This window comes from Heliangelus exortis, chromosome Z (genome assembly GCF_036169615.1).
Source record: "Heliangelus exortis chromosome Z, bHelExo1.hap1, whole genome shotgun sequence".
Taxonomy (NCBI): domain Eukaryota; kingdom Metazoa; phylum Chordata; class Aves; order Apodiformes; family Trochilidae; genus Heliangelus; species Heliangelus exortis.
Window position 1 is genome coordinate 61,524,490 of NC_092454.1, and position 27,594 is coordinate 61,552,083.

The 27,594-nt window shown below is 36.0% G+C and overlaps 1 protein-coding gene across 1 annotated transcript in view; it reads left to right on the forward strand.

Annotated features, from left to right (window-relative positions):
• Window positions 1-27,594, forward strand: part of LINGO2 (leucine rich repeat and Ig domain containing 2) — a 461,135-nt gene that overhangs the window by 242,112 nt on the left and 191,429 nt on the right. Inside the window, exon 3 of the mRNA XM_071730935.1 lies at window positions 15,891-15,973. The gene's annotated coding sequence lies outside the window, so the exon portion shown is untranslated. The remainder of the gene's footprint in view (window positions 1-15,890; window positions 15,974-27,594) is intronic.

A 27,594-nucleotide genomic window follows, 5' to 3' on the forward strand; every position in this document is an offset into this window, starting at 1 on the left:
TCCCTCCTGCTGTTTAGACTAAATATGCTGTGATAGGTTCCTCACCAAGCTGCGATGCCACCTTCCATCACTACTTGGAGCAAAAGTACTGCTTGAAAGGGTTTTGGTTTTTTTTTCAGAAAAATGGATGAAATTTCTTTGTGCTTGAATCTAATATATTTTTTTCCAGTCTTAAGCACTACTGCATGACAGTAGAGAAGCTGAAGCATCTGTCCTTCTAAAGTACTTTAAGAAAACTCAATGTAATCCTGGACCCTTATTTGCTTCATTTTTACAAGCTGTTAATAATGAGTTGAGAACTTATGTATCACACTTGACTTAAGTTGAGAATAACTACAGCAATTCTCCTGTTTTTTTTTCAGAAGACATGCATGATTTTTAGATGACATTTAGTGCAGAATAGAGAGAGTATTCAATTTTCTTCAGGCAATAATCAAAAATAGGAAACATGGATAGACATTTGAAGTCAGTATTAGTCCCTTTTTTAATCAATTAATATCAGTGAATTATTTACTTATTTAGGTTCATTTAACCGAAAATCTGACAGATACTTTTCTAGCTGACGGGTTTAATTTATTTCTTTCAACTATTCATACTAGACTATAGATAATCAGTATAAAGGAACATGGAAATATTTTTGGGGGGCAATCTGTGGAAGAGGAAGGAGTAAGAAGGACATTTTTGCATGAACACCTGTTTATTCATTAAACCTAAATGGTAGCTTTTCAATGAAGCTTCAGTTGATCTGGTATTAAAGTAATGATGTTGCTGTTTCAAATTACAGTGCTATATAAACTGTATTACTCGAGGATGGCAAAGTATTTGATAGAAGCATACAAAAGCAGAAGATAAAAATAATGTTTAAGCCAAAGTTTTATTGGCCATAGTATTGTACTCTTAATGGCACTAAAAAAATGCTAATCAAAATCAAAATGACAGTGTACAGTCTAATGTAAGACAGGAGATCTTTTAACACAGACAAAGGGAATAAACTCTTCCTTTTTTCAATGAGGTAATAAAGTTGAGTAATTTCTCAGTCATGGAGTAGCTTAGACCCAAGAATATGATGAAAGAATGTATTTATACAGAACATAACAAGAAAGGCAGCAGAACATGTTTTCCTACCATGCCTTCAACAGACACTCCAAATTAAATACTTGACAACAGCTTCAACCATGTGGACAAACCTTAGCTACCAAGTTTTGAGCTACCAGTATTATCCCAACTAACTCAATGATTTGATGTGCTGGACTTCCAGCAGCAGGACTGACAGACAGTATTGTAATACCACTATCCTTCTTGACCAATGAGACATGCCTAGATACAGAAAGATATCTGAAACATACAAGAAGATACGGAAATGTTTTTTGACTGTTTGGATTTTTTTCATGAATGATCAGGAAACATAACCTTTAACAATGACAGTCGATATCTCAGTCAGTATGGCACTCCTGTTTAAGAAGACACTCAGTTTACAGCTTTATAGATGAGGAACAGAAGCTTGACATTTATTTTTTGTTTCCTAGGGGAGTGCAGCACATATATAGGGTATCACCTGGGAAAGAACAGAGGGAATTAGGAAGAAGAACAGAGACAGGGACCACAAAAAATGTTCAGGAGAACAAAATGTTTCATAAACAGGAGGTATGACTAACCCAGAATCCTGTGGTATCTAGTGTTAGAAAGCACTCATCATGGATAAGCAATTGATCCGTACCACAGAATCACAAAATCACAGAATCACAGGATGTTAGGGGTTGAAATGGGCCTATGGAGATCATCTACTCCAAACCCTCCTACCAGGGCAGGTTTACCTGGAGCAGGTTGCAGAGGCTGGGATCCAGGGTAGTATCATGTTTCTCCAGAAATGGAGACTCCTCCACTTCTCTGTACAACTCTGTACAACACTGTTCCTGTGCTCTGCCACCCTCAAAGTAAAAAAAATTGTCCTCATGTTCAGATGGAACTTCCTATTTTCATGTTTTTCCTGTTACTTCTTGTCTTCTTGTCACTGAGCACTCTCAAAAAAGACTGGCCTCACCCATCCCAGTGTTTATAAGGTTTTACAATATTACCCCTCAGTCTTCTCTTCTACAGATTGAAAAAAATCTGAGTCCCTCAGCCTTTCTTCATAAAAAGCCTTGCTGAAGTAAAAGTAGACAACATCCACTGCCCTTCTCTCATCTAGCCATTTAGTCATGCCATTGTAGAAGGATATCAGAATAGTCAGAAATTACTTCCCCTTCGTAAATCCATGTTGGCTACTGAAAACCTTTTCCTCCACATGCTTTGAGATGATGCCCAATATAAGCTGTTCTATCATCTTTCCAGGGATGGAGGTGAGGCTGACTGGCTTGTAGTTTCCTGGATCTTCCTTTTTACTATTTATCCATTTAGGCATATTTATACCTAAATTTTTTGTTGGTTCTCAGTGTGTTTAAGATTAATTTTGTAGCCAGTATGTCGAATGTGGTAGAAGAACCTGAAGATTGTTGGTATTATGTCCTTCTTAAAAGGGACTAACAAAGGGTGAAGCTAATGTTAGGCATCTAGCTTTTGTGCGGTGTGATTTTTTTGTAATTTTTTTCCTAAGTTATTGATTATCAAGATTGGTGATATGTCACTCAGCAATTTATTGTGGAAAAGGATTAGAGTGCTTCCTTAAGTTGGCCTGTCCACACATCCTGATGTCTTCTATGAAAAAAAGTTGCATGTCTTTGTTGGTGATTCTATAGGTATGGGTCCTGCTTTCCAATTGCTGTTCTGAAGGTGTAGCAATGCACAGTGAACTAACCCAGTTGAAATTCCTCCTGAAATAACCCATCCTCTTCATGGACCAATATCTTTTGCTTAAATCAAAGTCCTTTGACCATTGTTGACATCTTGTGTATGATTATTTTGAAACTAATGATGAAAGTTTTAAATTTCTTACTCGAGTTTCCCATTTACTGCTAAAATCCAAGCAATTCACTAAAGACTAGGAATTCCATCAAATTTCAGGCTCTGCTAGGTGTGTTATGAAGGGCTGAAAATGTGTTTAGACAGATAGAGTTTAAATAACAGACAACCCCCCTAAGACGTTAAGGAACCTGAGACATACAGAGAGCGGATGAGGTTAACGACATGCCCTTCCATGATTTATTTCATGGTGTCTTTGAAATCTGATGTTACCTCAAGATGCTGTTTGAACCAGAGTCAGTGACTTGTAGGAAAAATCTATTCTGTGTTAATGGAGTTGCAGAGACTGATGAATATTCTTTCATTGAATGATTATCTATCATCCTTGCCTCTGCTCCTCTCTTAGTAAAACAGCACTGTGGAACATCAGAATTGTGATATAAGGACAAGAATATTTTTAATTATTTTTGTTCTTGTTCCTGACATCTGGGTATCATAGCAGCAAAGAGTGGCAATCATGTACTAAAGAAATTCCTTAAAATACCATATGGAATGGTATTTTGGTATATGGTATGGTCCTCTCTTTCTTTTCCTTCCAACCATTTCCCTTACCACTAATAACTGAGAGTACTGAGAGTTTTATGATTAAAACCTATTAGTGATAGTAGCTGTAAATTCTTTGCAAGTATACATCTTAGCTTCTCTACTGACCTGTATGGACAGGTGTAAAAATAACCTGGTTAAACAAATTTCATTCTCAGCAATTTAGTGAGATTTACAAACCTTTTCATTCCTGCATTTGCAATACATTGTACTTCTGTTGCTCTTAAAAATAACTTGAAGGAGAAAAAAGGACACACATAAAGGCATATTAGTCATTCCTACGATGTACAGTAAAATAATTATTTTGTCATTCTTCCATTCCTACATTTCATAATGCATTTGTGCAATAATGGATATGAAAACTTAAGAGTTAAAAACTTAAGTAGAATTGAATTAAGAGTACAAGACATTCAACTGACAACTGGTTAAAAATGGGCTCTGTCCTTCCAGCTTTGTTTGTGAAGACAGGCATTAAAATCCTGCTCTGGGATTTGTACATATTTTATACTCATAAACCACTGTGCTAGGAAGCAATCTGCATAATGGAAAGAATGAAATGTTGGGACAACAACGGAGATCCTGTTTCACCATTAAGTGTGAAAACAGTACAAAGGAGTGGGTCAGAGCCAAGCGAATACCCTAGAGCTGTCGGCAGAAGTGCAAATGCCATGCAAATGTTAGAATTAGAATCGACTTCTCTTTCTGATTTCTGTAACAATTTTTCATAAACATCAAGGCTAGAAAGTATATTTTATTTAAAATTGCTTAGACAAATTTTATTGGCACAGTTGTTAGGGACAAAGATCAGTTTCCTACTGTGATCATCACTATTACATTAATATTTTTTAAACTGCCTGATACCACTTAATCTTTTGTCTTTTACCTTCTGCTCTCATATTGCGATGGTCATAAATCATGAAAACGTTCCCTTTCATTTCATGAATGTCTTATTAATGAGAATTAGCGATAAAGGTTTCTGTGAATATTGGAAGCTTAATGTATTATTTACCTTTCTCTTTTTCTTGCTAGGTCCTCTCTTTCTTTTCCTTCCAACCATTTCCCTTACCACTAATAACTGAGAGTACCGAGAGTTTTATGATTAAAACCTATTAGTGATAGTAGCTGTAAATTCTTTGCAAATGAGTAAGAAAGAACATATTTGATTTGAAGTTAATTCTTATGATTTCTTGTTGTGCCTATACTGCTTTCATCCTGTGATAGTCTGCAGAGCAACTGTGCTAAATGCTATCTGGCACTATGAAAGGGTTTTCATGGAAAATTAGTTATGTACTTTGATTGTACCACCAGTGTACAGCTATCAAGTACTGATGATTTATTGTCTGCAATTCTTTCTTCCTTTGTCTCTCTTTCTTCCTATAACAGTCATGTCCTGTCATAGGAACCATGTTTTTGTCCACATCATTTGTTTCAGATCCATAACTTCAGAGTGGAAAACCATCAAGATTGAGAAGGAGTGAGATTTTCTTTATCTCTTGTCAGATTTTTAATGGAAACTGTATAAGATTCATCTGGTAGCTTGTAAAACACTGTCCTTCTTCTGTTTCAGCATTAACCATTGGACACAATCCCCAAATGTGGCTTCAACCCTCACACTGAGTCTTGAGTTATGTGATTTCTTTTCACCTAAGCCTACAAGATCTCCAGTAATTTATATGAAACAGAAAAATATGGTTTATAGCATCCATTTCTCTGTGTTGAGGCCCTGACAGTCAAGGATTCTTATATTAGATGTAAGCTAAAATTTTCTTTCACTGTAGAAAATGCTTCAATTCTGAGATATTGTATTGGGAAAATAGCCCTGTTCTTTGTAAATCTATGAGCCAGAGCACTCTATTACTGGTAAGTACTATGAGATATTCCATTGGCAGTAAATAAAAGATGTCAGTTTATTGAAATTGCAAAATTTTTAATAAATTAGCATTGAAAAGTTTGGGGCTTTTTAACTTTCAAAATTTTGTGAATCTCTAAACTTTAAATTAAACTGTTTAGGGCAACATCTTCACCAAAGACTTATCCTTATTATTCATTACAGAGCATTAGGGTGACTCTATTCAGTATAGAGCAGTTTCAAAAGGAACTTCAGGCATTTGTGTCTAGTGCACTGAAGTGGAAGAGACCAGTTCACCTCCTTGCTATATGTAATTGGAGAACAGGAAAAATTCGAAAAAATAATGCATTTACCTTTGGTCAGAAGTAGTATGAGAAAATAAGGATAAATAAGTATTTTCACTGCAATTTGTATCTCTGCTCTGACAGATAGCTTACAAAAATTTCAGCTATAAAGTTTGATCAACAGAATTGTACCAGTCCTAGAACTGTATGAAGCTGAAGTTGTCACAACACACTGGTTGCAGTATTCATTAGCCTGTGCACATGCTTGGGGGTGTTCATCTGTTACAAATGGCCTCTTTATTCCATTTTCTGTGCAGTATACTTGGTCCAGCCACTGTATTCTGTAATCATGATTTGCCTTGCTGTGAAGCATCAGCTTTTATTTTTGATTTAACACTGCACATAATAAAGGTTAAGCACAAGTAAAACCCAATTTAATTTCATTATTTGCAATTGTAATTTCCCTTAGAAGCTTAGAAAATCACTAGGCTATAATACTAAATATATTAGCAAATACATTATTAGTATGGCCTAGCTTTTGAGACTTAGTGAAAGTTAATGTAACCACAAGGTTAAACCTTATCGCTGTGTTTGATTACTGGAGTGTATACATTCAGTGATTGTTTTCCTCAGGGAGTAATTAAAAAATGGTATTTTCAAGCAGGTTACAGTAACAACGCCAGTAAGTTAAAACTGTTAATGTAGAGTTTTATTGGCTCAGACTTGTTTCCTGTTACCCAGATTTCTAAAGACACAAGGGAGATGCAGGGAGAAGGCTGTGGAATTACAAACTCTTATCTTGAATTTTAGAAAAAAGAATTACTGTTTTATTTCGTCCAAGCTACATCTTTTACATAATTTCAATCTTGACCCTTGCATTATATTCTGGATATGGTAAAATTGCTTCAGTATTTGTTTTTAGAAAAAAATTATGAAAGGCTTTATTTTTTCCATCACATCTTTTCCTTAATACTTTTTCATATATTGGCTCTGTCGTGTTTTTAGCACAGTTCAGAAGTTTGTTTCATTACTGAAATATAACTTACTGAGGTAATAACGATTTGAAACATGGTGATATGATTATCACACAAAATCATACTTAACAACTTCGAAAATAATTGCTAAAATACTGTGAAAAATCAGTTGAATTTTTTTTAGTAGTGTTTTTTCAGTCAGGTGTAGCTGCATAGAAAGTACAAGGATATTCTGATCGGTTAGGGTATTTAATGCAACTTTTAAATCCTTCACATACCTTTATGAACCTTTGGATTAATTGTTGATTCAGGTAATTTTAGGACCCAGATTAGTAGGCCAATGAATTAATCCAGACTAATGAACCAGCTTTTACCCTTCATATTGGTGAACAATAACCACATGTTATTTGAACATAAACTCATATAAATTACAATTTCGAAGTGGTTTTGTCATTACCAATGCAGGTTTGTACAGCAAATACTAATGTTTTGTCTTTAAGTGTTCAAAAACATAAAATAAATGAAGCACGGCTATTGATTGTCTTTGGGCTACACTGTCTGCACAGGAACTATTAAGAAGGCTTTTCTATCTTCTTTTCATGCTTCATTTTCTCCTACTATCTAATGAATAGCTTCACTTAAACTATAATGTGCTACTGTCTTGGAAGTACATTTCTATGGCACTAAAAAGCTGTAGTTGTGCATTATGGGATTTTTACTGCCATTTTCATTGCTGTGTTGCACTGTATAGAATAATAAAATTTTGTAGTGTGGGAGCTGCTTGTTTAATTAATTTTTACTTTTCAATTAAATTTCGTCCAGTTTTAAAGCTAGAATCCTGCCCTCAAGAAAGCAGATGGTCAGCAATAGCTCTGGATTTCAGCTTTTCACACTTAAAAGTGTCTATCAGTAAATTAGAACTGTGGAACAGTCCAAACTTTGGCATTTGTAGGTGTTACTAAAGTTTCAATGGACAGTTTTTTGGACTACACATTAAAATGTTCCTTCTGCACTAGTGATACTTGACTCTGGTGCTACTTTCTTGAAATCCACGTATTCTGGTTGATGAAAACTTATTTAGTGGTAGAAGTCTTGTGGAAAGAAATAAAATAAAGTAGAAGAATTTAATTAAAAAAAAATAGTCTAAAAATCAATGTAGAGTATTATCATGTTTTAATGCCGCCCAGTAACTGAGCATCATGCAGCTGCTTGGTCACTTTCCTCCAGTGAGATGGAGGAGAGAATCACAGGAGTAAAAGTTATAAAACTTGCTGAATGAGATAAAGGCAGTTTAATAAGAGAACTAAAAAGCAAAACAAGGAATTCATTCCCTCTTTCCTCTTCTTCAGCAAGGCAGGTCTTCATGATAAGTAACAGTTACTTGGGAAGGCAAACAAAACAAACATCATCACTCTGGACACCCCTCTCCTTCCCTTCCTTCCTCTTCCTCCAGCCTTTAATACTGAGGATGATGTCGTATGGTGTGGAGGAGCCTTTTGGCTGGTTGGGGTCATCTGTCCTGGTTGTGCTCCCTCCCATCTTATGCATCTGCACACCAGCAAGACATGGGAAGCTGAAAAGTCCTTGATTTCATAGCAATGAATGAAAAATATCATATTACCAACACTCTTCTCATACCAAGTCCCATTCTGAATTCAAAATAATGTTATCTTTGCTACTAAGAAAATTGTCTCTATCACAGACAAAAATAGGACAGATATTTAGCAAATGTGTACATGAACTAAAATATTTGGTCAAATTTACATCATGTAACACTCTGACTGTAGGAGGTGATATCAGATATCTTTTACAGACTATTTTTAGGTAGTCTACATACTGTAAACTCTCACTGCAGGCCATGAGATTTATCATGCTCACTAAGTACTTATCTAAAAAGCCTTTCCATTCTGGATTCTGAAGGTTGTAACTAGTTGCTTCCAGGTGTTTTCTAGAATTCGCAGAATATAATCTGTGTTAACTCAAGGTTTTGGTGAAAGAAAAGGCTTTTATGTAGAAGAAAATTCTATAAACTTATTAAAATTATAAGAAATTATGGGAGATGTTCAAAATTACAAAAGAAACTTCTTTTCTCCCCCCTCCCCCCTTTTTTTTTTTCTGTAATGCATATCAAGTTGAAGATACAGCTGTAAAACTGTGAAAAAACCTCTGTGTTGGTGTTTACTAGTAAGGTTGTTATATCATTTAAAATAAGGACTCTTGCATAACCAACAAAGGAATAATAACTAGGCTACTGGTTTGGGTACCTAGACAAAAAAATGATAATTTTTAGGAAAAATAACAAAGATCATAAGTTTTATTAATATTAGTGAATTGTTTTTAAATGTATCTGATGATAATGATTAAAACTGTGGATTAAAATTATGAATTTATTTTCTTAAGATTATTATTTTTAAAATATTTTGGGTTGGAAACAGATTTTCAGCACCTTAAAATGCAAGACCAAGAACAGCTGTAATAATGTTGCTACTTTGTAGATTAAAAAATAGAATCGTAGGAAAAGAGAGAACTGTGGAAATCAGAGGCCTATAATCTGTATGATTTTACATGTGATGGCTTCTCATAGACCAGACAAATTTTACTTCTATGTGTTATACCTCTATGTTATCAGGCATCTGGTGTTGAACTGGGTCTTTGTTGCGTCACATTCTGTGCATGGGTTAGGAAAACAGAGATTACCCTGCTGCGAGTGTCTAATACTGATAAGTAGTCAGCTACACTGTATTTTGGTCTTTGTACTGTCTGACTAGTTTTAAAATTTAAAATGAAATTGTTCCTAAATTCAATCATTAGCAATACACTTTGTACTAATATTTGTCCTACACACTATTAGACCCTGTCACTACATATGCATCCTAAAGCAGGAAGGAGAGAGACTGAAATTTTAAAAGGTCTGATATAAGATTTAATTTAACATTTTATGGAAACATTTATGAAAACAGAACACATGTAAAATATAAGTGCATTTTTTTCCTCTAACACTGATCAATCTATAAAGGGCAGATTAACATGACTGTGTGCACTTTTGGCATTACTAAGAACAATTCTAGGTGTATCATTTTCTCCCAGTCTTTCTGACCCAGTGCCAGCAACAGTTATAATTTGTAGTTGAGGTTTAAGGTCACTGTTGTTAAGTGTACAAGCTCCATAAAGTAATATATTTTGTTAAATGTTTTACTTAATACAAGACTTAAGTTGCATAGATTCATGCTGTATCTATTTGGCTGCTACAGCTGTATCCTGTTGAGTGCCCACTGCAATTTTTCAGGTCCTTAATTTCTTTGCTTATGTTGGAACTCATTCAGTTTTGTCCAAAATGTCTTTTCAAAATGCCTATAGCACACACAAAAAAGAAATTTATCAAGATATAGTCCCTTGCCTTTCAGATCTGAGTTTCAAGGACCATTCTTATGATGTAAGAATGTGATGTATTAGAGTGATAAAAGTTTCAAGAAGAACCCTATCAGTCCAAAGAAAAACATTCTTAGGAAACATATCCAGCTGTCTAAAGGTCAAATAGCACATGTCCCTTTCAAGCACTCTCAATAAAGCCTCTGTTTTTTTGAGACATGCCTCTAGAGCCCTTGCTTTCTATTCTCTGGTAACAGAAATCCCAACAAGTGATGCATTAATCCTGTGAACAATTTTCATGAAGCTGTTTTGCGTCTAACAAAATTATTGTCACATAAAATAGCAACTGGCTTTGTAGGATAAGGCATCATAGGTAAGGACCGACTGTATTTCTGAACTGAGAAATAATAAAAATGCAGTTTCAGGTAATGAGTAAAATAGGATTTACTGCTTGTAGGAAATCTTGCCTGTTTGACTCTTTTTGAAATGTCAGGTTGCATCTCTCACTTACAGTCAAACAAATAATGGTTTATCATAGTATCATAGAATCATACAATAATTTGGTTTGGAAGTAACCTCCAAAGGTCACCTAGTCCAACCCCTCTGCAATAAGCAGGGGCACCCTCAACTAGATCGGGTTGCTCAGAGCCTTGTCAAGCCTCAACTTGAATATCTCCAGGGATGAGGCCTCAGCTACCTCTCTGGGCAACCTCTTCCATTTTTCTACCACTCTCAAGGTAAAGATATTTTTTCTAACACACAATCTAAATCTATTTTTTGCTAATTCAAAACAATTGCCCATCTTCCTATCACTACAAGCCCTTGCAAACAGTCCATCTCCAGCTCTCCTGTGGGCCTCTTCCATATATTGAAAGGTCATTATTAGGTCTCCTTAGAGCCTTCCTTTCTCCAGGCTGAACAACCTCATCTCTCTCAGCCTGTCTTTGTAGGAGGGGTGTTCCACTCCCCTGATCAATTCTGTAGTCCTCCTCTGGACCCACTCTAATTGCTTTATTGAGGGCTCCAAAGCTGAATGCTTTATGATACCCAGCATCTGCAAGACATCTGATTCTTCTATTAAAATTCAGTGTCTGGAATAAATGTGGTCGATTTAATAATACTGTCAGTTTCTGAGCCCCCTACCCTTAGGATCTTTACTGCATCTTGCTCAAGCCATAACTGTGTTCTGCATTTCAGTAGCAAGTAAAGACAGCATCTTGTCCTTTCAGCTAAAATGTATACATGTGCACAGTGTCTTTTTAGAAAGTATGCTATCTATATTTAATTAATCAATGTGATCTGTTAGGTGAAAGAGTGCTCCATTTAATGCATACATTTTGACAAATCAAGACATTTATTTTCAGCTGTTGGTAAGCTGAGGATGTCAGGCTGCAAGTACATGCAGATCTTATAACTGGTTAATAGCTTAATAGCAGATCTACTACTGGTGCTAGCTGTTGTTTCTGCAGGTGCCATCTCATTTTCTCCTGGGCACACAATTAAAATCAAGCCTCAATATTCTTTAATTACACTGAGGAAGTATGTTTGTCTATGAATAGTCCCTTTGAAATGAATAGGTTCTTTTTAGTGAGTTAAGGTTACAAGTTATTTCTCAGCATTTCTGACTGCAGTAGGATTGACTACTGTCACAGCATAAAAATTAAAATCCTCAACATTTGAGATTTTGGTTTCTGATACAGATGCTTATCATGTCCTCAGTTATTTTGTCTGTTGGTCAATGGTAAGATATTTCTGACTTCTTAGCTGAGAAGGCACCTATATTACTTACCATACATGTGATTTTCACTATGAAAATTTATTTTTCTCAGACCAGATGTTAAGCTTAGCAGTACTGTTTCCAGTATTGCTAAGGGAAAGTGAGGATGCACAAATGATTGACCTCTTGGCAAAATCTTCTACACTGCAATATTAACAGTTTAAAGACTTGAGCTGAAAAACACCAATATTTTTAATAAATGATGTTTTCACACTCATAAATACAGTCAGAAGAATATGGGTGTCCGTATTTCTTCCTTGCTAACAAAGGAATTATATAAGCAATGATTAGCAATTATCATAGATCTTAACCAGACATTTATTTATATCTTTATGAAAAAAAAACTAAGATGTGCTGCTTATTGAGGATCTGTGCTGCTATGTTTTTTCTCAAAAAATAAATAATAAAATAGAATAAAATAAAAATATAATGATAAAATATTAAAATAAAATAAATGAAATAAATAAATTAAATAAAATAAGATAAAAGTACTGCCAGTATATATTCTCATTCACCTAAGATACCAAAACCTATTATATCTCATTAAAGAAATCTGAGCTATACTTATACACATGTTTCTGGAGGGGTTGATTACAGATCGTCTCAAGTCATTGCAGTCTATACTACTATCTCTTGTCTATATTGTCGTTTGGGGTTTTTGGGTTTTTTTACTCTGAGTTCTCCTTTTATTTTTATTTCATTACTTCTGATCATACCATACATCTTCTCTCAGTCTGCTTAATTCCAGTCACATATTAGGAAAAGATTTGGATCTTTTTAAATTTGCAAGATTTGTAGTAAGTGTAACCATGAACAAATGAGTATTAATTTGCTTCAGACATATGTACAATGGAAATTATATGCCTAATATGGTAAAAGCATGGATCTGGAGCAGTGTTTCCGTTAGTCATATTTGTCTGGAGACATTTAAGTCAATATTTAGTCAGACCATGTTTGCCAGACATGAGGACTGAAAGAAATTCTTTCTCATGCTGTCTATTAGTCCACTAGGAAAATATGATGCCAGAGGATTTGTATCTTTGGATACATATTTACAGTGAAAGAGCTGGGAGAGGTTTCTACATCAAAGCTTTCCTTTAGAGGTAACTGATTTTGAGAAAATTTATCAAATTCCAAAGTTTGTGAAAGAGAACGTAGAAAAATAGATAAAACCCAAATAATATAAAAGAAGTTATAATCATGGCATTACAAAGTTACTGAAAGAGATAGCTGATGGATTATGTACAGCAGCAGTGGGTTTATAAATCCAATGTGGCAGTAGAGTATCAAATTTATTGTTCATATAGTCACAAATTATACAGAAAAGGAAGATGTCCGTTCACAGTCTAAATTTGATACAAATGGCATAAACTAGGTGAATTAGTGTTATAACTGTCAAGAAAAATGCATTTGTAGAACAGCTATAATTTAATGTAAGCAGTCATTATTTCAAGTTACACATTACCCAAAGCAGTCTTCTGCATTAGCTCTTATTATTAGCAATCAGTATTTCTGTTTCACTTGTTTATTTTTTTTTTTCCATTCTTTCTACTACAGTTTACCTTGTTTCTGAGCCCTCACTCTACATTGCTTTTTGATTAGGAAAATATTTAAAGAACAGTATAAAGCATCTACATTGTACAAGTTGAATTACGTTTCATGTGCGTCCTTGCTGTATGATGCTTCCAGGATAAATCTTTGGGTTTTTAACTATTCTTTAAATCTGAATAGACCTTTTTGCTTACCTACTGGCCCAAGACCAGGGGACATAGGAATGTAAGTTCTACAGTGTTGGCTGGGATTATCCTCAGTAAAGAAATGTAACTCAGAGTCTCTATTTTCTCTGTTTCTTCCCTTTTCCCAGTGCAGCAGTAATATGTGATTAGATTCTATTCCAATGCCAACAAATGTGGAAAGAAGCCAGAACTGAGCTTATTTCTTCTTGTCCCTTATTTTACAGTGTGAAAGAATACAGGATGCAAAGTAGATATGTTTAGCAGATCAAGTTTAAACCTTTTATCACAAGTAGCTCTAGATACATAGTCCAGAAGTTCTGTTGTTGAATCTTTAAATTGCTTACATGTTTTATGAAGAAATATCAAAGATCTGTCTGCCCCAGGTCCTTAAAAAGAAGTCCAAGAGCTTAAAGGCATCCAGATTGTGTTCATTTGTGTTCTGACTTTGGGGCTGGGAAAATTGCATTTTTCCCCATCTTCCGAAGTTTTAAAATTGAATTATTTTAATTTATAAATAAACAAGATATTTTTCCTACCTGAAGATTCTTGGTGTCTTTCAGGACTAAATGGATGAAGGACTTTCAGGACTTTTCAGGACTAAATGAATGAGGAGTTTGGAAAATAATTTTTACTTAATTCTAAACTAAAATTGTCTTAAATAACAGTAAATTACATAGCATCAAAGTTTCAGGTGGTTCTCAATACACCCAAAAAAGCAACACAACTTAAATAGATATCTTTCTTTCTCTATTCTTTTCTATCATCTTCTCTCAGATGAGTTACATTGCCTTAAACTTAGAGGAAGTCTACTACCACTGTCTCAGTGATAATTCAGATTGACAGCATTTCTGAACACATTCTCACTGAACCTGTTTTCTTTCTGAACAAATGCTGCTCTCACCTTTGATGTGTTTACATTAAAAAACAAGCCTTTCAAGGGGTCTTAGTGTAATTTGCACAGAATGTTATAGTATTAAATTAGTGGTCATAAGTTTGCTAATAATTTTGCTGGCATATTTAAATGATTGATAATATTATTCCATCCTACTGCTCTGCTGAGGAGTAAATATAAGACAGTTAAATCTTGAGGAGTAACTCAAAAACAAACAAGCAAACAAAACCAAAAAACAACAACAACAACAAAAAAGGGGTTAAACTGCCCTTATAGATTTGTCCAAATGATGTGTGTTTCTTTGTGTGATTATTTCTTAAGATAAATGTGTCATGCAAACATGTTTTTAAAAACATGGCTGAAAAAATCCTTGGTTTGAATTTAGTCCTGACTCTGCACATGAAGTGGGTTGTTGGTCAAAAGACCTCCTCAGGTACTTTCCAACTAGTTATTTTATAATTCAGAATTTTCAGAAAGCCTGACACCATTGGTCCAGTTCTCAATATCAATCACAACTGAAAATAAGTCAGTAATTTTAGGTTATACCCTGATCTCTGTAGGTCCTGTGGAAGGTGTTGTTGTTTCCTGAACTAAATATCTGGTGCGTTACTTTCTCTTTTCTTACTTTTAAAATGATAGTGGAAGTGATTATATAATCAGAAGGAAAAAGATTTTTAGTAAAGAACCATTATGTGTTGGATTTCAGCTCTCACGTGTTGTCTGTTTCCTTTCAATGTAAAAAAAAATCAAGATAAAAAAAAAAAATGAAGTCTTGATTTTAATTTTTTTAATCAATGCATGCGTGTTACACTAGTATTAAATCTAATCCCCAGATCATACAAGCCTCCAATAATAGGAAGTAGACTTTGGCAAATAAGTGAGACATAAAAGACTGCAAGTTGTGTAGTATGCACATCTGAAGAACACAATGCCATCCACAGGGACCTTGGAAAGCTCCAGAAGTGGGCTCATGTGAATCTCATGAGGTTCAACAAGGCTATGTGCAAGGTCCTGCATGTGGATTAGGGCAGTTTCTGTTGTCATCTGGCTGGGGGATAAAGATTGAGAACAGCCCTGACAAGAATGATTTGGAGTTACTGGTGACTGATGAAAAGCTCAGCTTCATGCAGTAATATATGCCTATGACTTAGGTCAACCCTGATCTGAAATGCACCAAAGGAATCAAAACCACAAGGGTTCTTAAGCTTCCATTAATATTTACTAAAATTCATAAATTGATGGAGACTGAGGAGATGTGTAGCTTTAAGAAGCTATGCTGAGTGATTTTTCTTTTTTTATGAGTGCTTAAGGTCACTGTAAGTTCTTCTGTGTGCTCAATCTCAAATTTTAAATGCAACAAAAGAAGAAAACAACCTATCACATTGATTTACTCAAAGGTTTCTGACCCAAGATACTCATGTTATTTATTGGAACATTTGAATATAAGAATATATTTTATGTTTTCTTTTAATTGGGTTTGGTTTTTAAATTTGTTTTTATTTTATCAGGTTGATATGATGATAAACAATCTGGAGGAGGAAAGCTGTGGAAGGCTATTACCACAAGTGGGAGCATGAGCAGTTTCATCCTGGTACGTCCCTCTTGTTTTGTTTTTTTTTTCCCACTGGTGGTAGTTTTTACCATCAGTGGTCTTATTTATGTTTCTAGTAACATATAAGCTGCTGTTGTATTTTATTCAAAATGTGATATTTCTGTATTATATATCATAAACTTTGCCTTCTGTGTTAACAAAACATGAGTACTCTGTCTCATTACCTCTTTGAGATACAGTTTTGTCATGGATCCAGGTATTTTCAGTTCACAGCCAAGAGTTAGCACAGATACTGATTTGCTAATCCATGAAGAATGTCAACAATATTCTTAAATTTTGCCCACTCCTTTCAGGAGTAGATGTTTCAATATCAAGAATTTTATGAGCTGAAAACTCTGTTTTTAAAGTTGTATTTTCTGCTTTATTCTACGCTTTTTAATTTACAAAACACAGTTATAACCTTTTTTTTTTATGGACTGTAAAGTCTTCTTCCTTTGAAAATTATTCTTCTGGTATGTGACTCTGGTTAGCATTATTGCCAAAAAGAAGGAGGGAAGTCTTAACTGCTTTGCTTAATTTCACTAACCACTTAAAGCAATTAGTTATATAATTTTGTTAAATTGGCAAGAAATGTTAATTCTCTTCCTGTTTCTTGTTACACCCATTATAATATTAAAATCTTGGTGATTCTGAACAAGATGGACATATGGGATAGATAAATGTTCTTTCAGTAGATGTTTAGAAACTTGTAAAGGCAACCTTTTCCTTTAAACAACTGTGTTTCCCTATAAATTAGAATAAATTACAAAATTCTGGCTGCCAATAGGTGCCCACTGGGCTTGATTCAGGAATAAAGGTTATGAGAGTAATCAGCTTTTTCTAAGTTTAGAGTTGGAGAAGTTTCTCTGATCACAGGAGTGTCTAACTCGAGATTAGAGCACTGTAATGCAATTAGAGCCTGTCATCTGTATTTACTGATGCTGTGTATGATCTCTTTCTCGTGGACTCGTTATTGTGGGTTTCCTTAAAATATATATGAAGTGATGTCATTCCACCAAGTAAGCAATAAGTGTTTTATCCACTCTTAGGAATGGCAAAGCCAAGCATCTAGAGGGTTTCATATTATTAAAAAGTGATTGGGAGAGACTCACCTGCAAAAACTACTAAGGGGAAGGAAAGAGGAGTTGTAATAGCAGTTATTTGCTTCAGATCTCTGTCTTTCCTTCAGAATAAGGAGCAAAGAAGAGAAATGCAGGCAAATAAAACACGAAACAGAGCACAGAGATTTCATCCTAAGCATGAGGTACAGACTCAGGAAACTTCCAAGGCTAATGAACACTGAAATGGAATTCTCAAATTGTCTGAAATCATAGATCAGATAAGAAAAACATCTTCTAACACATAACTGTTTGGTTGTATCATATTTCTTTTAGAACTCTCTCCAAATTTGTAGTTAAGAAAGGAACCCTTTCCTTCACAATATTGAAACCTATGTTATACCTGTGACAAGACAGTATTGAAAGTGTGTTATCATGATTGTGACATATCAGAATTCACATACAGGCAACTGAAAAGAGAAAAGAAACAGAACAAAACAAAACAACAACAACAACAACAACAACAACAACAAAAACCAAACAAAAAACCAAACAAACAAAAAAACCAACCAACCAACCAAACAAAAAAAAGCAAAAAACAAAATTGCCAGAACTTTGCCCAGACTCCAAGCAGTGCACTATACATAACAAATTGCATTTAATATGAATTGTTATTTATCTGATCTTCATTGTTTGCAGCCCTGTTAGTACCTGTTAGTAGTAAGACTCAAAGCATTGGCAGTGCAAGCTGACAGATCACTGGCCACTTGCACAGAAAAACTTTTCAGTTCAAATCAGCCATACTTTGTGTTGATGCATATGTTGTATATGCATAGTGAGGAATGTGTTTTATAAAGCTAGAGCAATCTTTTGAGAGTAAGTAAAAAGTTGCCATTGTGCTTATTTTAGTTTACACCTGTACTTGTTTGTTGTTCTTCTTAAAGAAAACCAAGAAAGATTTTATGCATGTAATTTCATTTCCAAGAGCAGCGTAGCAGAGTACTGTCTTAATGTCATAGGAACAATGATAAACCTCTTTGGTAAATTTGCCAGAAAACAAAGAAATTGCATCAGAGATAAATCTGGCCCATTACTGTATAAAGGAAAAAAGGGTAATTTCACTAAAGTGAGGAAATACTGAGAAAGTATTAATCAAAAAGCACTGCTACAAATAACTCATGGAACATATATAAAGTCTTACTAATAATCATTAAGTCCTTAGTTTAGCTTCTCAAAAATGCCATCCAATTTCTGTTACTTATCTTCTCAGTTCTTGCCCATATCAATAAATGTTAATTTTTTTCCCTGAGCTTGATTTTCTTACGGTTTTCCTAGAACACCTGTAATGTAATAAGGAATTCATTTGCAGATGTAGCAATGATTTTTAATCATTAGCTTTTTTCCTGTCAATGTGTGTTTAAACATTGGAATTAGAAAGGAAAGTTGATCTGGGGAAACTGCAGCAGTAAACACTATAATTAAATATAGCATATTATTTATTTTGTAATGTAAACATTTCTATCAGTTCTATGACCAATATTTCTGTTTCAAAGGTAGTCTAATAGTAAGCATTTCTAAAAGAAACTAGCTTTTATCTTAAAATATAACTACAGTGTTTTGACATACAAAAAAGATACATGACACTGCTCTGCCATACACTATCATCAAGATGAATTCTTGTCTGTCTTTTCTGCACTTGTGCACTGAGAAAACAAAAATGCAGAAGTTTGCTGTCTTCCCACAGGTGCAGGCATAGTTTCATAGATACCTTTTTCACCGAGAATGCAAGTGTCATACAAAGTCCTGTGCTGAGAGCTGTCTAGGTTGGATGTGTTATCGAGGTCTAGCCAGACCACCCCTCTGACTGAAATATCTGAAGTAAATAAAGAAAGACAGGTTCTTGTCATAGGGGACTCAATTCTGCAGGGAGTGGAAGGCCCAATATGTAGATCAGACCTGCAGTGTAGGGAGTTCTGCTGCCTCCCTAGTGCACGGGTCAAGGGTGTAAAGGAAAAATTCCCTAGCCTGGATAAAACCTCAGACTACCATCCATTCATGTTTTTTTAGATAGGCAGTTGTTACAAGAAGACCAAGGGCAACAAAGACAGACTCCAGAACCCTGGGATACCTGGTTAGAGTGTCTAGGGTACAAATAGTCTTTGCCTCTATCCTTGTTGCAACAATTAACAAGGGAATAAACAGAGGGAGCCTTACAGATCAATGCATGGCTATGTGACTGGTGTCATTGGCAGGAATTTGGTTCTGTGACCATAGGCTGCTTTACAAGACACCAGGGGTTCTGGCAAGAGATGGGGTACACCTGTCTCTAAGAGGAAAAAGGCTTGGGAGCTGGGAGCACTCATAGAAAGGTGCTTAAACTGGACCTGAAGTGGGGTGAGGGTAAAACTGGGCTTACTAGAGTGGAGCCTGGGGACAAGATACAAGGACCACTGGGACAGTGTAGTAGTAAGGTGCTACTGTTGGCTGTCTCAGTGGAGTTGAGGGATCATCAAAGGTCTTTATGTGAAACAACATCTAGAATATATCATGCTCTGCCTAGAAGAGAAGGAAGAATGTGTCAACATCTTCTGGGTGACAATTAAGGGGCAGGCCAACATAAGTGACACCGTGGTGGATATTTACTAGAGCCTACCTGACCAGGACAAGGGGGTTGGTAAAGTCTTTTATAGGCAGGTGAAAGCAGCCTCATAATCAGAGGCCCTGGTTGTCATGGGGGATTTCAATCCTCCCACCTTGGGAGGAAGAACCCCAAGCACCAATATAGGTTAGGGGTTAACCTGCTGAAAAGCAGTTCAGAGGAGAAGGATCGGGGAGCCCTGATAGAGATTAAATTATCTGTGAGCCAGCAGTGTGTCCTGGGTGCCAGGAAGGCCAATGGAATCCTCAGTAGAATAAGTGTGGCCAGTAAGTTGAGAGAGGTCATTCTCCTCCTCTAAATTGCCCTAGTGAGGCCACAGCTTGAATATTCTGCTCAGTTATGGGTCCCCTGTTCAAGAGAGACAAGGAACTACTGGAGAGAGTCCAAAGGAGAGTGCAGAGCTGACTAGGGGATGGGAGCAGTTGTCTTATGAGGGAAGGCTGAGAAATCTGAGACATTCTGAAGGAGAAAAGGCTGAAGGGAGACCTTATTAATGTCTCCAAGTATCAAGAGTGGGTGTAAGGAAGATGGAGACAGAATCTGCTCAGTAGTTCCCAGTGACAGGATGAGGGAGAATGGGCAGAAGCTGGAATATTGGAAGTTTCATTTAAATATATAAAAAAAACTTCTTTGCTATGAGAGTGACAAAGCACTGAAACAAGCTTCCTACAGAGGTTCCTTCTCTGGAGATATTAAAAACCTGCCTGGATACAGTCGTTTGTAATGTGCTCTAGGTGATCCTGCTCTAGTGGGAGAGTGGGACTGGATGATCTCTAGATCTAGAAGCCCCTTCCAACTCTGACAATTCTGTTATTCAGTGAGACAGGTTTTTATTTATACTTTGGCTCAAGTATGTGATTCTGTCTGCAGAAAGGATCTGTTCAGTGTGAAGGTCTTTCCCAGAACCAAATGTTACTGTTGAAATTCTTTCGAGTAACCTAGAATTATACCTTGGCATCAGTTGTGAAGAAATGTAAACATGACTCAACAAGAATAAAAGCTACCAGAGCTACTTTGTTACTTTTCTTAGCTGACAAGAGCAGATAAGGCTACTTGACTATTGCTGGACTAACCATTTGAATATATTTCTTCAAAAGCAGCTTCACGGGAGGTGGTTTAGCAAGGCTAGAATTTAATACCTCTTCACATTCAAGATCTTTTATGCCCAGACGGGTAAACGGAGTGGTGTTTGATCTAAAGCTGGAGTAACCTATCAGACCACAGGAGCTGAGAAAGTAGGGCAAGGATTGCAGCAATAAGAAGTAAAGCAGAATACATCTGGAAAGAGCATGAGGGCTACGCTGGTAATAATGTTGCAAAGGTGATGAGGAAGGGAGCGAAAAGTGTGAAGTTAAACAGCGTGCAAGTGTACTTTCAGTACGTGGTATCTTCTACAAATTCATAGGTATTTAGCTCTGAGTAAGTCCTGTTATAAATAAATCTTATAAGCAAAATCTTATAAGCAAGCAAATGACAAAGTATGCTTAAGTTATTTAACATTTATCCCTTCTCTTCTAGTTAAAAAACGTATCTAGTACTATAATGACCACTCCCTGACTTGTGCTAACTCCATAAGCTACAAAAAAAAGATGTGGCAGCATTACCTTCCCTGATGTCATAAAGGATGTCTTCCCACCATAAAAAATTTTCAGTGTGGAGACATCATGCAGGTGCTTAATTAATAAATATTACCCATGTAAATTCTTGGCCTCTTTGTTCAACTGGTTTCCCTTATTGGGGGGAGATTTTGTGATGTTCACATGTTAGGAAAATGGGCTAGGTCTCCTGGGACTTTCATCACAGTAGAATAGTGGAAGAGGTAGCTTCAAGCAGAAATATAAATGTCACAATCTTTATGTAAAAAAAAAAAGAAAACACTTAGCTTTTTAGTTTGTGTGCTGTTCTTAGTCAGTTTACATTTTTTCTAGTTCCATCTGGATGGAAAAGAAGTTAGTAAATTCTCTGAGTTCTTGTTTATCCATTCCTCCAAACAAAGCCTTAATTAAAGTTCTGTGAAAACAGGTATGATTCAGGGAAACACTTGTTTTACTTTTAATAATGTCCCCATGTTTTCCAGGTTGGTTTTAAGCCTTCTTGCATTATCCATATGCTTCACCATATTGTTGAATTGCATCCAGTCATCATCTGGCTGGAGCTGAAGATATAATCCTTTAACTGGGTGCTGAGGAGCATTTCCCTGGGATGCACAAAGATAATAATGTCCCATTAAGGGAACAGACTGTCCCAGGTTTAACTGTGCTCTTCACTTTTATCAAGATGGTTTTCTAGGTAGAAAATGGTCTCTTATATGAAATTGCGTAACCTTTTTCTATCATATCTTTAATACTAAGAAAGTGCTTTATAATAAGAAAAGCATGAGATAACTGTTTTCACTACTGGAAAGGAAGAATGTCTTGTCCTGTGCAGCAGAAGGTAGGGTCATGTAATGTCATATATGGATTTACAAAATGCATAAGTGTACTTTTTCTGATTCTTGATTTTATTTTATGTTACTGGTACTGAACTCATGACTATGATTTCTTTATGCTTTAATGACTTTAAAATACCAATATCAAATAACAATTTAAAAAGAACTACCTCATACAGATTTTATATATTTTTGAGACAGTGCCTCACTCATGCTAGTAGAAATCACTTGTATATGGAAAGAAAAAGAAAGTCCGGGGAGACCTTTATATTTTGAAGTATTTTTACATTTGTGGAAGATATATGCTGCATGGTCTGTAAACTGAGTTTAAGGGTTATTTACTCTTCTTTCAAAGTATCCCTAGCAGTTCATAAATACATGCTACAACTTTCCCTACAGATTTCTTCCTACCTAGAGGAAATCCTGAAAAACACTAATCAAAATCAGTAATTATGGTCCTCTTCGTAATTTGCCTTGTAAAATATTCTTGTCAAAATATTCTTTGTTATACCCTGCCTAGGTAGTTAATTCTTTTCAAAGAGAATGCTTAGCTGAGTTATGTTATTAATTAAAATCTATGCCTCCAGCAACCATTCCTACAAGGAAATAAAGTAAAATGTAGAACTGATACAAAGGAAAATGAAGCTGTAATACCAAAATTGTACACAATGTTAATCCTTTTGATTCTACCTGACAGAAAAAGGTTTTATTCTCAGTACTAATGCATAGATTAACTCTCTGGATGGCAAGATGGTAATATTGAAGACCATTGCTGACAGCACTAAAGATTTAAGTTAGCACTTCATAATTTAACATGCTTAATTTATCAAGAGGTTGAGATTATTATTGAACAGCCCTGCATATTAAAACATTTCAAGTCAACTAACTTCTTAGCTTTCTGTCTCATGACCTGGTGCTGGAGCTGATTTATTCTTTGCAGAGAAGGCATGAAGTATTTCTTGCCTTGCAAAATATTTACAGAGAGAAAAGGAATGTTTTTCCATTTTAATGATAAACAATTCATCTCAACATTACTGGCCAAAGTATTACCTTTACAAGCCAGTATTTTCCAGTGATATTGCGTGAAAAGGCAGCACTGCTGGCACACTATGATGTTGTTTGCCCAAACTAAATGTAGTAACAGAAGAAAACAGAGAAATTTGGCAATATCTGCTTCAGGACAGAGAAAAGAGGTGGCTTGGATGAAGTGCTCTTTAACATGTAATGAGGAAATTTTGTGTTTTATATGCTGCAAGAGGTAGCAGATATTTTTTCTGTTACGACAAAAATAACATCTTTGGAAATATTTTTAGTAGTACATGTATTACTGTCTTTGCCCTTAACCTTCCCTTCAAAAAAAGGGTCAGAGTGCTTTGTTTACATTGTATTGGCCCCATGGCATACCAATTCAAGGATTAAGCGAAAACTAACCTCAGAGCAACAACAAGAAATCCATGTTGCCAATATATATGAACAAACAGCATGGAAATCGTTGAAGTTACAGGAGTGCAGCATAAATGGAGAAAAGGTGAAGAGGTGAGTGAACTGTCTGATGAAAGGGGAAACCCAGTGTGTCAGTGTTCCCAGGACAATTCTACAAGAGGGAGAGAATGCTCTCAACTACCACCTCACCTGTTTGGGCACAGGACTTATAATGTGGGATACTTTTACTTAAAAGTCTTTTCCACTACAGGGACAGTCTGAAAAGACTCAGGTAGATATGAGGACTGTTCTCAGCATCAGATTCCTGAATCCCCTTATGCTGCTGTCTATCTCTGTTCTTCTGTTAGGCAGCAGAGGAGTGTTCATTAGGTTACCTGAGCCACTTTAAGCAGTCCTAATTACCTTGTATAACTGCAGTTTATGAGCTCTTCTCTCCTCTGCTTTCAATTTTTCTCATCCCTGATTTTCCTTCTCTACCTCTGTATGTCTTGACTCAATATATTTAGCCTAATTTCTGCTGCTTTATTTAGTGACGTTCCAAGTAGACTTGCATTTTGCTTGTATTCGTGTAATTTTAAAAGAAAAATTAGTGCACTATCTTGCCAGCCACTCTTCCATTTCTAATGGAACATATCGCAATCAATATTACAAATCTGCTACACCTAAAAGCAAAAGAATTCATTTAGTTAATGCAGGACTAGGCAGATTATGTGTAATAATTATGGCTAATGTATTAAAAGAAGAAATAAATACAGATAGTAAGACATACAACAGACATTTCCAGTATGCGAAAACCACTGCATATATTCTTCCTATCTCTTCTATTTTGCTTCAGTATGTAAATTTATCCTTTTAAGGCTATGCAGCTGTTAGATTAAAAATTTATCTGCAGCTTACCAAGATACAGCAGAATTTTTCATCAGTAAACTTCACAGAGAAGAAACAAATGGAATTAATAGAATCATAGTGTTCACTGGAAATAATATCCCACTCCATGTGAATCTACAGATGTCTAAAGCATATGCAAACATACCTACATTCAAGGATGCATGCATATGTGCTTTTGTAGAGGACCAGCTGTTCTCCAGGGTGGCAATATTTCTTTAAGAAGCTGATCAGAGTCCATTTCTTCTCTGCTCGTTCATTGTGGGAAAAGTTTCAAGTGAAACAGAGGCAGTTTTCTTGTAATTATGCATTATTATGAATTTCAAATCCAGAATTAAAATTGTATCTGAAGTAAAAGGGTGAAATCCTTTGAGACATTTTCACCAGCATGTAATTTCACTAGAATTCATTAAATCACCATGCCCCATGGAGGGCTGATCCTCTCAGCATTTTTCTTCACTTCTTCAAATATTTGTTAAGTTATTCTGTCATGTCTTTCACAACAGCTTTGATTCCTCTTTCAAAGTAAGGTAATACAGATGAATCTAGAATTTCAATTTGAATATATTCAAACTCTGAAGTGATAAAAATGTAGCTTTTTTTGTTTGAGACAATGGCTTCTATCTTTTGAATTAACTATTTATTGATATTCAGGAAGTTGAGTCAAATAACTTGATTTCACAAGACATTTGTGTTAACCCTTCTTTATTTTTTTTAATCTTAAGATTTCTTAAGAAAACCTGGAAATTTGTCTGCTTGGTTTTTTTGTGTTAGGGAAACATTTAGGTTTGGCAAATATTAAACTCAGCTTTGTACACCACCAAACATTACTTCCTTAAATTGAAGTCAGGTTGTTTCACTGTAGACCATAAGAGCTCCAGAGAGAGTTGCTTCATTTGCTAAGTGAAGTAACAAAAATGTGCAAATTCCTGAAATGGGATGCCTTGAGGTCTGGAACAATTTTTTTAAATCATGCTGCAAATATTGGGGTACATATACTCAGTATGTTTTTTGTTACAAATTGAAGACAAAAATTGTTTTATGAGTAATCAGAGTACTCTAGAAAAACAAAAAAACCAAAGCTATACCATTTTTTTGGCACTATGAATATTTTAAAAACATTTATTGGAAAAATAACAATTTATTGGAAAATAGCAATATTTGGAAAATAACAACACTCTTTTGTTCCTTCAGTGATTACAGAGGCTCTGTCGAGCATTTAGGATGAAATCACTCAGATCAGTGTTCTAGCATTGATTAAAAATTGTTACAATTAGAGAGCTGGAGAAGATAACTGACATACAAAAGTTTAAATTAGGTAGAAAATGTGGCAGTTTCACTGTTTCACTTCCCCATACTCAGTGAAAACCAGGGTTTTTTACAAAAGGATATTTAAAGGTTTTGGTTTTTTTTTCCTATATCACAAAGCCCTTTCAGCAGTCAATTTTCGATTACCATTATTTATAACATCAGCTTATATGAGAGAACAACAGTTACATGCTCACATCTTTCTGTATGGGTAATATGTTTAAACTATTAATTATATGTCCTCTTCTGAAAATGTAAGAAATAGGTGGTCTTAAAGTCTCACATCCCAAATGACAGACAACCAATAGTGGATCCGAGGCAGAATGTCACCCACATCAGAGGCAGCATATTACAAAATTTGTCAAAAACATTTTGACAAAACCGTTTACTAACTTTGTTAACATAACATTATCAGACTGCCTCAAATTCTCATAATAAAATATAGAAATATTTTGTTGTCATCATGTGCTATATAAAGTGATTGACTGCAAAGTATGATATTTGTTATTAATCACAGGTATAGTTTTCCTTTGGCATTGGACAGCTTCTTTTTCAGACTTTGTGAAGTCTGAACAAATAGCAATTAACTTTTCAAACAGGGCCACTTAGGAGGATCCCACCATCCAAAATTAGACCGCTAAGCTAAAACATTTTCCTCAAAACTTAAGTGCTTGGCGTTCCCTTGCTGCTATAAGGTTGTTAATAAACCTCAGAGTCTGAACCTCTCATTTACAATTTCTCTTCCTCTCCCCTGTGAAAAGTGAGTTCCACATGAATCGTCCTGCATTATCAAGACTATACCCACTGCATTTCTTCTTTATTACAACAGACTGCAGTACAACTTTAGTAATTTCCAGAGACAGCTAGGCAGCAGTGCTTAAAATGCTAAATGTGGAAGCAAAGCCTTCTGACAACATTCTACATATGCACAGAATCACAGAATCAGGTGGGTTGGAAAGGACCTCTGAGATCATCAAGTGCAACCCTTGACCCATTGCCACTGTGGTTACCAGACCATGGCACTGAGTGCCACATTCAGTCTCTTCTTAAAAACCTCCAGGGATGGAGAATCCACCACCTCTTTGGGCAGCCCATTCCATTGCCTGATCTCCCTCTCTGTAAAGAATTTCTGCCTCATACCTAACCAAAACCTCCCCTGGCAGAGCTTAAGTCCATGCCCTCTTGTCTTACTGGTAGCTCCTTGGGAGAAGAGCCCGACCTCCCCACCCTCCCGGCTCCAACCTCCTTTCAGGGAGTTGTAGAGAGTGATGAGGTCTCCCCTGAGCCTCCTCTTCTCCAGACTGAACACTGCCAGCTCCCTCAGCCCTTTCTCACAGGACTTGTGCTGGATCCCTTCACAGCCTCCTTGCTCTTCTCTGGACCTGCTCCAGCACCTCAATCTCCTTCCTGAACTGAGGGGCGCAGAACTGGACACAGGACTCAAGGTGTGGCTTGTACAGGGCTGAGTACAGGGGAAGAATCCCTTCCCTGGACCTGTTGGCCACACTGTTCCTGATACAGGCCAGGATGCCATTGGCCTTCTTGGCCACCTGGGCACACTGCTGGCTCATGTTCAGCTTCCTGTCAATCCAGACTCCCAGGTCCCTTTCTGCCTGGCTGCTCTCTGGTTTTTAACCTCATGGTTCACTGAAAAGTTGCTAAGTTTAGTAGGAGTCCCCACTCCTACTGTGTTGCAGGGCTCTTTTTCTTTTGTTCAAGGCTTTAATTTTGTGTGTTTACTTGTGCCTAGTATAGGTAAGGCAGTTTCAAGGCAGCCCCTTGCAGTTTAGTCACTTGCAGCTCCACAGCGCCTTTTTCTGTCTCCGCTTATCACACCCTG